The sequence below is a fragment of the Manacus candei genome, unplaced genomic scaffold (assembly GCF_025592945.1).
Source record: "Manacus candei isolate 608988 ecotype Guabito, Panama unplaced genomic scaffold, ASM2559294v1 h1tg000041l, whole genome shotgun sequence".
Lineage (NCBI taxonomy): Eukaryota > Metazoa > Chordata > Aves > Passeriformes > Pipridae > Manacus > Manacus candei.
In genome coordinates this window covers 9,222,782-9,238,059 of record NW_026138089.1, presented here as the reverse complement: position 1 = coordinate 9,238,059, position 15,278 = coordinate 9,222,782, and the positions used below count along the sequence as shown (strand labels likewise).

The window sequence follows — 15,278 nt, the reverse complement described above, 5'->3', positions numbered from 1 at the left end:
GCGCTGCAATTGTACAAAGAGCTTCTACTCAATCTCCTTCAAACGCAGTTTGTAAACCTCCTTTTCCCCCCACAAAAAATCCCACAAGGTCCCTACTTCCCTTACCAACTTAAACGTTTTTAGAGTAAAGAAAACAATTTTGCAGATATCAACTACCATTAGAATATAGATGTCTCCAGAATAAAAAAAAAAAAAAAAGAAAGAAAATAAAAACCTGCATCAACTAAGTGCAGTATAATCACATTCTAATAATAAACTCAACATTATGATGTAGAAAACCACCATGAGACTGCAAAATTTACTGAAGGACTACAGAACAGTAATAGTTAAATAAGTTAATTCTTTCTCTTCAGAGGAAGGAATCCAGCTCCGAGCTATGGTTAGGACATAACTACAATACTAGTTCCTAAAATATCAGTCTTAATCAACAGAGAATTTCCCCAGTCAAATTTAATTTACTACAGTGAGAAGACAAAAGGCTGACTGTAGCTTACGGAGATACCATGACATCTATGTATGGATTTGTCCATGTTTGTAACTGCACATAAAAGCCCAGAAGCTCAGGCTACAACAGGTTGGATCTGGCCTGCCCAAAACCATGTTTTGATTACTAGGCTTTTTTTTACTTCTGCTCCATCTTCTAGAAGCTCTACAGTCCCCTCCCAGTCACATGTTTGGAATAACACCTCTTACATGACAAAAATGCCACCTTCCCCCCATTCAAGTCTGCAGTGCACATCTGTTAAGTGCACAGGAGTGCCTGTGACCCCTGGCTCAAAGTCAGGGCTGCCTCAGCATCCATCCCACCCTACAGTTAGGTGTGTTCCCATTCAATGACCACAATGTTGGTGTCCCCCATAGAATCACTAGCTACATTCCCAAGGAGAAATGCCTACACTTTGTTACTGTGATGGAAACACTGCTGGTCACGCAACGGAAACCTCCATAACAAGCCTTGGAAAAGACAAAAGATCAGGCACAACTGAGGTAAAGGGCCTGAATCTGGTAGTACTGAGGCTGACAATTATGAGGAGAAAGGGCAGAGAGAGGACAGTAGGCTTGGAAGAGAAGGAGGGAGAATGGTCTTAGAGACGTGACTGATGATAAGTTTCACTAAAATGAAAATACAGCTTTAAAAAACCAGGGAAAGGGAAGGGAAAATCCTTCACTATCTTAAACAGAAGTTAGCTAACAAAATGTTACTCAGTAATTAAAACTGTTACCTGGTTATCTGAGTACAGAACTTGACCCATGCAGGAAACATCCAGGTGAGCCAGGTAGGCAATCAAAAATGAATGACTACATGAAGTCTTGAGATATTCAAGTATGATTAGCATTTGTTAAATGTGAAAGGAGAAAGGAAGGTGAAACAACACCATCCTTATCCTAACATATAATTCGTATCAAGCTGTGATGTCACTTGTGATATCAAGATGTGGCCTACTCATACATGCACTCAAAAAACCTAACACATTCTGAGCAGAATTTACTTTATAAATGCCATTACTAAGCATGATTCCAGCAGTCTTAAATTCACTCTAAAATGATATATAATGCATAATAAGTCCTGCTTTTTCTTTATAAGGAACCTCAGAAGGAATATATTGCAAATCAAATTCAACAAAAATTTACCAGTCAGATTCATGTATATTGCTCTGTCTTGCCCCCACACCCACACAGATAAGTACCAAAGCACCAAAAAAATAGCTGCTTGTGAGAAACAAGCAAAGGTTAATTTCCAGAAATAACATTATTCCTGAAACTTAAGCAAATCTACTTTTTCAGTTGTTTATCTGTAACTGTCCCCCCTTGTCAATAATCATCACCTCAAAGACTGACTCACACTTCGCATGATTTTTACAAAAAATCGTTTTTGTTAAACTATGCATGCATATACTTGTACAACATGCCACATTTACATACATATCTAATACATCTGTGCATGTTTAAAGGGGTAATAATTTTCTGATCATTCCCTGTGCCCTACTGGACATCTGCTGTTGGCAGTTGACAACAACTGACAGCTGTTCTTGGCATCTGCTGTTCTTTCGTGTTTCAATTGCTATTACAAGTTACAGTTACCATTTGAATTACTATCATAGATCAGGTCAATACAAGTAAGTAGTCGACATGCTTAACAACAATAATAGTAGTAATAATAACAGTCTCTGCTGCAAGCAATAAAATTTTAGAGCATTTTTCACATCTGGATGGAGACACACCATGAATTTCTATGCAAAACACAGTAATCTTGGAAGCCATGAGGCAGATTCAGAGCCACACAAGCCTAGCAATATATTTGAGCTAAATTTCCTGTCTAAATACCACCAGTTCTGTCAGACAGAGATATCAGCAGAGGCAGCAGAGCAGAGTCTGGTCCCAGTAAACACCCCACCAGAGCAGGAACAAGAAAAGCACCAGCAGCTGGACACAGCTGAGCAGATGGAAGATCAGAGGAAGAGTGAGGCTGTAGTGGCCAGCACAGCTGGCCAAGATATGAGTGAGGCAAAGCATGGGGGAGAAAGGAAAGACTTCTACTTATCAGGTTCCCAGCCAACATCATCTGCCACTGCTTACCTGTTCTGTTAAAAACTGTATGATTCCTGTCATTTTAATTCAGTTTTTCCATGCTAGCACAAAAACAACTCCAAGAGGTTTCTAAGTGCCCAGAAAGCATCAATCCACAGCAATTTCCAATGCCAGTTAGCTTTGATGAAGCAACCCCATTTAATGAAAAGCTATTATGGTCTCAGATTACAAAAGGGTGACGCTCATGAGAAAGGTTCTCTCTTTTGCTACAGCAGATTGCCTGAAAGGCTATTGCATTTCATAACCAACCTTTCCTAACACTGAAGGTATGAACACATACATATGCTCCTATTAGAACTCTAGAACTCTCCTAAATTCTTCTCTGGGGTGATAAGACAAAAAAAAAAAAAAAAAAAGGAACAAAAGTAAACAATAGGGAAAAGCATCATCAAGAGAAAGAGAAGCAGTAACAAGTACTGGAAGGCTGCAATAAGGTCTCTCTGGAGCCTTCTCTTTTCCAGGTTGAATGACCCCAGCTCACTCAGTCTGTCTTCACAGGAGATGTGCTTCAGGCCTCTGATCATCTTTTTAACCTCCTCTGCTCCAACAAGTCCATATCTTTCTTGTGCTGAGGACCACGGACCTGGATGCAACATTCCAGGTGAGGTCTCACAAGGGGTGAATCATCTCCCTTGACCTGCTGGCCACTCTTCTTTTGACACAGCCTAGGCTGTGGTTGGCTTTCTGGGCTGTGAGTGCACACTGTTGGCCATACTCAGCTTTTCGTCTACAGGAACTCTTAAATCCTTCTCCACAGGGCTGCTCTCAATGACATCTTCATCCAGTCTGTGCTTATGCCTGGGATTGCCCTGAGCCATGTGCTGCACCTTGGACTTGTTGAACCTCAGGAGGTTCTCACAGGCTCACTTCTCAAGTTAGTACAGCTCCCCCTGGATGGCATCCCATCCTTTTGTTGTGCCAACTACACCACTCAGCACCGTGTCATCTGCAAACTCAACGGGAGTGCATTGATCCCACTGTCTGTGTCACTGGGGAAGATATTACAGAGTGCCAGTCCCAAGACAGAGCCCTGAGGGACATCACTCATCACCAACCTCCACCTGGACATAGGGTCATTGACCACAACTCTGTGTCCATCCAGCCAATTTCTTATCCAGGAATAGTCCACCCTTCAAATCCACATCTCTCCAAATTGGAGATGATGATGTTGTGTGGGCCAGGTCAAAGGCCTCACAGAAGTCTAAGCAGATGACATTGGTAGGTGTACCCTTGTTGACTGCTGCAGTCATTTCATCATAGAAGGCCATCAGATTGCTCAGGCATAATTTGCCCTTAGTGAAGCTGTGCTGCCTGTCTTGGATCACCTCCTTGTCTTGTAGGTGCCTTAACATTGCTTCCACGAGGATCTGCTCCATGATCTTCCCCGGCACAGAGATGAGGCTCACCAGTCTGTAGTTCCCCAGGTCTTCCTTTCTCCCCTTTTTTTAAAAATGGGAGCAATGTTTCCTTTTTTTCCAGTCACCAGCGATTTTGCCTGACTGCTATGACTTTTCAAATATGGAGAAATATATTCAATTATTGAAGTAATTGAATATTTAAATGACTAAGCTGCACATTCACATTTTATTTTTGTGTACATGTGTAAACCTTTTCAAGGTAAACGGGGGGAGCAGTAGGGGAGGGTAGTGGATCTTATCTTAATAGAAAATGTCATACAAAAATTTACTTTAGTAGCCATCCTTCTGGACTCATTAAACTACATGCAAGTCAGTTTTATAAATGCATAGCTCTTGAGGAGATGGGTTCTTACAACACTTCTATAAATATGCTTTGTAAAATGTTTATGTGGGCTCAGTGTGTGGGCAAATTCATAAAGAGACGAGCTAACTCCTTTCTGCCTGATGACCAATAACCAGAAGAGGAAAAAGAAGAGATCCCTTTTAGAAGAATAGTCTAGACAGTTCAAAAATAGCCTCTGTGCCCTTGCCAGGTGCACAGAAAACTGAAAAAGCAGGAACCATGGTGCTTACTGAAACCAGAGTGCTGTTTTGACTGTATTTTTCATCCACCCTCAATCTTCTGGATTTCAGCAAGGAGATTCATACTCATTCAGCTCCCAAAGAAGGCCACTTCATCCTAGGGCTTAACTAAGAACAGTCATCAGGTTTCCAGGTGGCCTTCATACAGTGCAAAATCCTGAACGTTAGGAGTATTTGTGATGCAAAGTGGCAAGAGGCTTCAAAAGCTGAGATGTCTTCAGGGCTTTAGCTCATCCTTTGCCCATTTGTTCCAATAAAACTCCTTTTGTTTGTTTGCTTGGCCTGGGGAAGGAAGGTAGTAAGGGAAATTACATTCCCTCTTTCCTGTCTTCACTTTTCAGAGAAAATAGCAAAGAGTTACTTATTCTTTCAAGACAATGTGCATGTTCTGTGCACTCAGGATGACATTCTCTCAGTGGAGACATGTGGAGATGTAGAGTTAGATAACATCAATTTATATTAAATAATCTTAAAATAGAAACACATACAGTGCTGTTTTAAAATGTACTAGATAATGCTTTCACATAGTCTGATTCTGCACTTTAGTTTTTGTTTTCTTTCAGTGTGTGGGAGATATTATCTCATGTCCTAATGGATGTGGTCATTTTCTCTCTGTGGCCAAGTTTATAGATTCTTGAAGGTTCTGCTCCCACAGCTGGGAACTCTACATTTCCCTCAAGATCCTGGGTCAGCAGGAATCTATAAAACTCCACTCTGCCAGTGAGCCTTCACAAACCTGAAGTGACTGAAACTAGAGAGCCCAGGGACAGCAAGGGCTGCTGCAGGAAGATTTATCACGCAATGGTCTAGGATGTTAAAGACTGCAGTTCTCTAAGCAGAGTGCTAATGCTGCATGCACACATTTCATCGTATAATAAAGTAAGGTCGTGGCCATCAGATCATATCATAGCTCAACCAATTTGAATTCACAATACTGAATTATACATTACTATGTGCTTAACACCACCAAACTTCAGGCCTGTAAACACTAACTGCGCTCTTACTAGCTGCTATAAATTTGCCATTAGAAACTTAGTACTGTAGAGAGATTGAAGATTAATTGCTTTTTATCTTCTCTTCACGAAGTTTTAAGTTATGACACTGTAGATATGAAAACAGTTCTGCAAGCCAAAAACTAATGAAGTTACCAAGCTGCTAAAGGCTGAGCTGCCATTACCTGGATCTACTTGATGCTTCTCCTGCCATAGCCAGCATCCTGTTTAACTGCTCCTTTCCCAGTCTGCCAGCATGTTGTAAGCTTGGCCACTAGCTAAATAGCAAACAAAACATACTATACAGAAGGCAAAGAAGAGATTATGCTTGAAAACACCAGCACAACTAGAAAAAGAGAAAGTGTGTCTAAATTTAATAGGTTTTGGGTTGTGCCTACTTCTCCCTTGCCGCCGCTTCCTTAACTTCATTGTATACGTCAGCTTTAACTTCTTTCCCAAGGCACACCACCAAAGTCACTGTTAATCTCTGGCCTTAATTTCCCACAGCATGCATGCAAGTCCCTAAACTCAAAAGCATTACAAGTGGGAAACACCAATGCTGGATGGAGTCCAGATTTGATGATACAAAGTACAATTAAAGGCCTGGCAAATTAACAAACAACAGCAGCTGCCTAACCACATTAAGAAACACCTTACAACACACATGCTCCAAGGGACATTTTCTAAAGTTTTATAAATACTGTTTCTTGCAATTTACACTCTCCAAAGAGCTACTGTTAAGGATTCCTATAAAGCACTGCACATAGAAACCAGATTAATTAAATGCTGCAGCCAAAGGTGATTACCCCCAACTCCAGGTTTACACTGCTGAACTGCTGATGCATTTTGCAACACTGCTTGGAAGGAAAGAAAACCAGTACACTCAGAAAATCTTACTCTTTTTACAAGACCCATTTTAAGAGAGTAAGGAAATAAGAGTGCCTATAGATATATTTGTTTAATGCAAAGATGCTAGTGCTTTACTCTGTGATGAAAGTCAAGCAAGAAGCAAAAGAAAAGGAAATGAGAAAATTAATGAACTGGAAAAAGAATTCTTGTTCCTTAGTAGACTACCTAAATTCATTTAAAAAGTACAGCTGCCTGAATGTTGCTCTAATAAGCATAAAAAGTTCATACTTGCTTGGCCTAGTGAGTGAAAATAGCAATTATTTTCTAAACTGACAAATCATTATGAATGGAACTTCATTTTTAAACTGCAAATCATCTCAAGTATAGACTGAATCCTAACTTTGATTGAAGGTGTCACACTACTATATTTATTTGAATTGCTACATCATATAAGGAAACTCAATACAACACAATTTTCACAAAGCAGGCTTATAGAAATAACCTGAGGTAACAAAATAGGGTAATTCTGAAGGGACTAAGTAAATCTTTCCAAGTCAATAAAAGCTTACAGCAGACTTGCAATCTATCTCACAAGCACCAGACTTCCTTAAAAAGCTGGTATTCATCATACAAATCTTAGGCTGCAGAAAAAAAGGGTATATATACAGTATCACACTAACAGAGAAACAAGCAAAGAAAAAAAATGTTTTGACCCAGCCATCTGCCCCATGATCCTGATCTGTTATTTATTCAGCCAAGCACATCATAATCACCACCAAAACTACTGCTGCACTTTTGCTGCCAGTTAACAGAGAAATGGCATTTTGGCACCTAGTTCATAGGGCCATAACAGATGATCTTTTCTGTTTCAGAGATGAGTATTCCTCCATCTTCCTGACAGGTGTTAGACTGCAGCAAGTCAGCCACAATGATGTCTTTCAGACAAACCTGAGGTTCATTCACAACCCCCTCCCATGACACAGTGCTCAAAATGGCACTTCAGCATCTCAGAGAGGCTTCTGATAATGTGGAGTTTAGAATCAGACAGCTCTGGCAATTCAGCATCAAACCAAAAAACCAGATGAGTTACTGAAGTGTTTCTGTTCCTGCAACAGGAATGGCAGGAATGAAGATGAATACTGATCATGTGCATGGTCCCTTGCATTTCTAGGTCTTCATGCTGGTACTTCACTTAAGGTTTTGTATTTTTTCAGTCAGACTGGAGAGTTCCCAAAGCACTGCTCACTTCTAAAATGCATGAACTGGCTTCCCTGGAAATAGCACTCAGCTGTAAAAGAACAAGAATTATAAAAGTAAAGACTGCACCAGGGAATAAGAGATAAAAATCCTTTGCATTTACAGTTGGAATTTATGAAGTACTTTGTTAACGTCAAAATTTGCATAGCAATAAGAAAGTCTTGGTGGGCAGACTGAAGAAAAGCCAATTCTGACAGCCTGGTTTTCCTTTTATTCTATGATTCTACCATTTCCCCTACCTTTTGGTCATTCCTTCCCATCATCCACACCTTTAATCCTTACTCTACTGTCCACATCACCTTACAGAATCAGAAGCACTCTGAACAACCTGATACTGCATTATCCTGTAGACAGAAAGTTCAGTTTTCCATAAGGCCAGACTGGGGTGGTGGAAGACACATTATCCAAAAGCCTAGACATTTCCAGAAAAACCTTTGCTAACAGCCAGTTATAATTCCCTGAGAAAGGTGCACTAATTAGAACATGAGTACAATTTTGCAACTTCTTTAAAACTTCATCTCAAGAGCTCCTTGATTTTTCATGAGGAATAAAAATCTCTTCCTGCTTTTTTTCAACAAGACCTTTAAATGTACTGTTTCCTTCAGATAACTTTTTCTACAGCCAAGAGCATAATATTTCCTTACATTGTTACTGATGCTCTAATTATGAGTTCAGCATTTGCCCTGGAAGTATAATAGGAACTCATAGATTACATTATCCAAATTTTTCTCCCCACTCGCTTGGACACTATCCCAAATAAAGCCTAATACACAGTTTACAGTTCATGCCCACTGAGGACTATCTTAACAGCAGATTAGCATGCATGTAAATGCATCACAATTCTATACTGTCAGAGTTTTTGGTTACAGAATCACAGAATATTCCGTTGGAAGGGACCCACGAGGATCATGGAGTCCAACTCTTAAGTGAATGGCCCATATAGGATATGATTGAACCTGTGACCTTGGCATTATTACCACCAACTTTTAACCAACTGAGCTAATCTCAGGGCTGATGGACACTTGGACATTTTGCAATAAACTCTGTGACCTGCAGTTAAGGTCCTATGTTTTTAAGACCAACACATGGAGATTTCTGCTTCAAATTTTATTCTACCTCTTAAAGCAGGGTTTGTGCCCTCAGATTTGGAAATATGTGAATGTTTAGAAAAGTCAAAAGAACAAACAAGTACATATTTTTAAAAATCCATCTCTATATTTTTCAATCCATCTCATGATCTCTGTATTCTCCAGAGTGGACAGTCTGTCTGCAGTGGAAGGCATTTTACAGAAGTTTAAAAGAAAGAAGTATGGCAAGCTACAAGAAGGATGTAAATACATGCATAGTTTCCTCTCTGTCCAGCTAGGATTTGCAGACCTTCTAATTTAAAAGGCAGCTGCAAAGTAAAACATTTCTAGGGATTATTAACTGTAGAATTAATTCTCTGTTAGTTTGGTCATTTGTGAATCTTATAGATATACTCCCATATGAGAGAGGTAGCAAATTAAGAACTTCTGTTGTTTACAGTGCTTGAATGGGAGAGTCCTAGTGTACTACATCTGAAAATTAATATGCTCCCCTGTGCTCCAAGTAAATGAATGCTTCCCTCTATTTCCCAGGATTTTACATCTTCCTCTCAGACATATAAAAAATCTAACAGTCAGAAAAAAAAATTATTTGCAAAGTAGATTCACTGAGGAATTATATTGGATTGACACTACCATCACATTTCCTTCTGACACTCTATAGTCTACTATACTTAGTCATAATCAGTATTTATATTGCATAACTTTGATACACATCAGATAGCATGTCACGGCTCTGACATTATTCTCAGTGTAGGCAGTTTCCACTTCTTAGGATAACAATTCAGTCAAACATAACATTAAATAAGATTTTAAGACAGCAGATGGCATCACTTAGTTATTTTTAACTGTTGCACACTGACCATTTACTGTGTACATAACCCATCTCTGAAGATTAGTTAATGGAGCTCTATGAACAGCACAGAAAAGTGACATTTCAAATAAAAAAAAAATATTACCATTTTACCGATCTGGTTGTTTTGATCTTTACTGAGCTTCATGCAAGCATCTTAAAAGAGCCCAGAATTTCCCACACCTGCAGTTGCTCTTCTTTGGGTTCACCAGGTACTTCTGTGCCCCTAGCTGAAGGCATTCTTATCTGCAAGAGCAGTGGCTGGCTTTCAGCAACCTGTCAGCTCTGACTACTGCTTAGTGGGAATTCATGCACTTTTCCTCGTTTTTTCCCCACTAGGATTGCTGTTAGAGCTGCACTGCACCATTAGGCACAAAATCACGAAGTATTTCAAAACACTATTAGAGAAGTTGCCCATTGAACAAATCAGAGTTAACAAAAGTGGTGAATGCCACAAAGGCTCCTCATGCCCATACAGCATGACACGGGAAATAATAGCCGGGATGAAGAGAGACCTGGCTCTGAGCTTTGTGAGGAACTGCAAAACTAGATCTGCTATTCCATCTTCCTTTTATAATTTCTTTTGCAATGTTCCTTGTATAATATCTAGAATTATGTGAATTCAGATGATACATGGATTTGAAAAGGTAAACTTTAAAAACAAAGGTGTCTGTGCACAAGCACAAACTGCCTGGGGAAATGGGAATTCAGAGAAGGCAATGTACCAAATCATTTTTCTGATCCCTTTTCAGAACAATAAAAACATAATGTTCTACTCAGGGTATTTAAGAAAGTGCCTGTCACAGTAGTTAGGTGTTACAGTCAGAGTTTGTGATCAAAGAGGTGTATTTTTCCATGTACCACTCAGAATGGATGCAGGAATGCACTGTGGAGATCTTGAGCTTGCAATGCCACTAGGGAACAGTCAAGTGGATGACCTTCAGCAGGCTGCATGGCCAGACTTGTAAAATCAAAGTGATGGATAAGTGCACATGCCCAATGGTATTCATGCTTAGTATTTAGTGTGCATTTTACAGCAGCCAGGAGCTCGACCTGAGCATCTTCTGTAGGCATTAACAGATTTTCAATGAAGAATGAATTATGAAAATCAACAAGGTAAAGCAATTTGTGAAAAAGCTACAGATTTCTTCAGAAAAGAAAAAAATACTACAGAGAATACTGAAAACAAACATTAGAACTAATGAAGAGGTTATAAAATCTTTTCATTTTATACCTTCATAAAGATCTGTTTTCTCCCGCAGTGTTCAGATCAGCATTGCACTACCAAAGCACTCATCCTTTCTACTCTTAGCCTAGGGCAGAAATAAGCCTTTTTAGTCACTCAGAGCATGACATTATACTTCCAGAAAGCAAACAGAGCTCCAAGAGCTGCGAGGAACAGAGGTGAGAAGAAGGGAAAATGTCAATCTCTGATACAATAAATAACTCAAATCTTTTTATAAAGTCACTTTCTAAAGTGTTGGCAGACTGCATTAGACAATTTTTTTTTCCCCCCAAGGGTTAATTTTTTTTTCCAACCTGCTAGTAATACAAATTGAATGTAATTTTCCCTCTGTAACAGAATGAATTAGACATGTATATCTAACAATAATGTGAACCCAAACTAGCAGCACAATTACTAATGTCATGATAATTGGTATTGATACTCACTGTAGCCACATGCTTCCTGCTGAGTCATGTTTGAAATACCAGTTCAAAAGGCAGCAGACAGAAGATAGAAGACTATATTCCTAGAGGTCACTAAATAGTTGGTAATGTTATTTGTAGTGAAGGTCACTACCATAACGAGAAGAATTACACAATGCAGTTGCCTACAGTTGCAGTGGTCAGCCTCAAATGATCTTGCTCTGTCCAATCTTACAGCTGCAGCTCAACAAAACATGATATAGACACAGTAGCTAAAAACCACAAGACACTAGCTCAAGAGGTCTGTACTCAATGTCACAAGTGACACTGGGTAGACTTCAAATTCTAGGTGAAGCATATTCATTTAAATATAAATATATTTTAGCATTATTTATAGGTCTAAAATTACACAGAGATCTACCAGGGCTTTCTAAAACAGAAGCAAGTCAGTTGCCTAAGCCTTGCTGCATTCAGCAGCTGTTAACTCATCAGTTTGTTTAAATACTGTAAAATGCCACAGAAGACTTCCCCTACATGTATGTGTGCTTAGGCATTTCCAAGCATCTGGCCAATAGGTACATGTGCAGTGAAGCCCTTTAAACTTCCCCATTATGTAAGTCATTCTGCCCTTTTTGATGAATTTTGTGGTGACTATCATAATCAAACTGTGTATTGTATTCTTTATGCAGAGGCACACATACATAAACAGATAAAAAACAGTTTCTAGAATCACAGGGAAAGTTCTGTAGACATGCCTACATTATTTCACAGTCAGTTGCAGTGAGCTTTTGAGCTAACCTATGTAAACGAAGCACTATATTCTCCCCAGCTTACTCCTGGCAGGCATAAACAGGTCTCCAGAGCTCCACCAATTCCTATGATGTACCCCTTCCTGCACCTTCAGAATTACTTCCTTCCTAAATCCTTCTTCTAGACTACCCTTCCCAGGTAAATTCTGAATTTAAATAAGCAGTTAAGAATAGCTGGTTTCTCAAGTGCATAACGATCTACTTACCCTTTTATCCCAATCTCAGCTGTCCTAGGTGGTTTGCAGACACCTGTGCAGCAAATGCCAAGGGACTGGTTATCTCCTCCCTTCCTTTAAAACAGTTTAACTCTGAAAATATGAAAAATTACCTCTTTTCTGTCTTCAACAGCACTTTTAAAGCGGTGGTGGGAGGAGCAGAAAGTCTCCCTATCTTGCAGTGTAAGAAAAAGCTAAAATTCCCATCAGAAGTGACTCACCAACATTAATCATATATACACCAGATTGAAAGGCACTCAGAACATGAAGCTTGAATCCCATCCTCAGTTAAGCAAATGAGAAGCAAATTGCTCAGTATTATCACATTATTTCAACTGCTGTATCTGTACAATTTTGCACAATGAAGCTGATTAATATAAATTTATTGTTTCTAGCACTGAATTCCTACAGAGAACTGCTACTGAATCTTTTGGAAGAACAAACAGCTGAGTAGCATGCAACTTCCTTTATCTTGAAATGAAAAAGTATCAATGTAAAATATTTTCATATGTAAGACATTCACATCACTTACCACCTGGTTTATGCATTACAATGAATATCATTATTGCTTAACCAAGCAGATGCACATCAGAGTCTTCAGTAACCAAATTACACTGCAGCTTGAGATATTGCATCTTCTGTTTACTTCTCTCGGAGAGTATTGTGAGTTTTTATTCAATAATATGAAATCCAAGTACAAAAATCCACAGAGCACTGTTTAGACTCAAGATTACAGACAAATGTTGGGAGTGAGGGAGGACGAAAAAAAAGAGAAAAACAGTAGGAAAAAGTCCTACTGCCTCCAAAATGAAGCTTGAGAATGAGAGGATTTATTTTCTTATTTAAAAAAAAGACAACAAAGTCACATTTGGAAATAGACACATGCCACAGAGTCTACAAAGCAGGGAATTTTCCCATTCATAATATGTACTCAATACCGCTCTATGTTCCTCGTAAACTGGACTCAGGCTTTTTGCCTTTCTGGTGTTTTTAATTCTGCCTAATACTATTATCCAGCCCTCACAGCACTATATCCAGAATTGTATGTGAAGAATATTCTATTAACAATTAAAAACAACAGTAGAATTATAAAAAGTGAACTACACTCCTTCTATTTTTCAGGGAAGTAGTCTAATGCCCAGGAACCAGATTACAATCTGACACCATCTTGTAAATTCAGGATAAATCAAGTGCTGCTTTAACAATACTTTGGCATAAAAGAAATCAAGATTTCACTGCAATAAAGTGCTTGAGCTACTGCCAAGTTAGTAATTTCTATTGGCATTTAATTATAGTGCATTTCCTGAAGCTAAGGCACAACTTTACCATGAGCAGGGCTACTCTGAGCAAGGGACTTGTTCTGTTCAAATGAACATTCATCTGACAAATAGGTTTAATATGTAGCAATGTGTGACATAGAAAACCAGGTAAGGCTGTAAATTTAGCTCCTCACTGAATGTGAGAGAATATTCAACCCAGAAATTATAATTATCAATGTAAATAATAGCAATACTTAAGTAAATCCTACTTATGTTTGCAAATGTAAGCATGAAACAATCAGATTTCCTTCTGGGTAGAGGTATTTAAAAGAGTCATGGTCAAAAATTGGGTTCTGATATACCTTCCACACTTATACACCTCTAGAGAAAATGTCTGCATAACATTCTAATTTTTGGTGACTAGGCTTTTTCACAGTATTTTTAACAGTCTTTTTTTGACATATTCAAAAAGAAGCACTCTACAGAAAGGCCTAGAGACATCCTGAGCTGCAAATATCCCCAAAGAATATGTTCACCAGAATATGCCCTCCAGGTAATGCTTTTATGTAATAAATAACAAGAAAGTCTTTTAATAAAGTGATTTAAAATTGCTACTGATGGTCCCAATGCCATCAGTATTGTAGTCTGGGGTACAAGAGTCCAAAACCTCGAAAAGTCATATTAATAATGTAGAAAAGTTCAGTCTAAGGACTAACACATTGGTTGCTACACAAGATCCTACACAGACAAAAATCAAAAGAAGGTAAGCCTTTGTTTCTTGATAGATTTTGAGAGCATAAAGAATGACTGCTTGATTTTACTTTGAAAATGAACATCTCTACTCTCACAAAAAAGAGCAGTGTTAAAAATCAAGTGGGAGTAATACCTCACATCGTTTGAGACTTGTGACTAGTAAGAACAAAATCTACCATGATTAAGTTTACAATGTTCATAATGACATATACAGCATACTGAATCAAAAGCAGCAGAGGGGACCAATCCATATGCCTGTGAAGTATCCAGTTCTCAATAATCACTCCAATTTACATGTGAGATGATCAAAATGAAAGGTTTGTGTTAGATGCTTAACAGAGACTGTACATAGGCATTTAAAGTCAGCCCAGGAAAACTGCCCAGGCTTCTACAGCCCTTCTGGCATGGTCAATGAAATGTCAGTTTACAATCAATCCTCATACCTCAGCCCTGCCACACTGCCCTAAGGTCCACACAGCAGTGATTGAACAGGCAGGAAGTTCAGGAGGTGGTCTTCCAGAGGTACATATAAAAGGCAATGTGTTTATAGGAACAAGTGATGACCACAGCTTTCATTCCGAGACATGGAACTAGGCTTTTCTGTAAAAGAAAAGCTTCATGGCCAGAATACTAAGTAGATGTGGGAATATATTTCTGGGGAAAAAAAAACAAAACAAAACTAAGAAAAGAGTGAAGTTAAAAAAAACCAAAACCCTCAAACCAAAGCCAAAAAACAGCCGCCACGACCACAATTAAAAAAAAACCAAACCAAACAACAAAACCAAATCAAACCAAACAAAAAACCAAACCAAAACCAAAAACCAAAGCAAAGACATAATCAACTAGTGCAAACATAAGACAAACAAAGGAATTCCTGATTTTAGGCTATTCTCTAACCTAGTGGCTTGTAGCTCTTTCAAGAAACCGGAGTTTGAACCTCCTGCCAGGCCACACTGGAGAACAGTGAACC

General features: G+C 38.8%; 1 protein-coding gene across 5 annotated transcripts in view; it reads right to left on the bottom strand.

Moving 5' to 3' along the window:
• The window catches only part of ARHGAP6 (Rho GTPase activating protein 6), a 322,124-nt gene that overhangs the window by 108,581 nt on the left and 198,265 nt on the right, over positions 1-15,278 (bottom strand). Inside the window, exon 1 of one of the 5 annotated variants that reach the window (XM_051794927.1) lies at positions 12,288-12,633. The exons of the other annotated variants lie outside the window; for them this stretch is intronic. The gene's annotated coding sequence lies outside the window, so the exon portion shown is untranslated. Of the gene's footprint in view, positions 1-12,287; positions 12,634-15,278 lie in introns of those variants that run through there. 5 annotated transcript variants of the gene reach the window in all.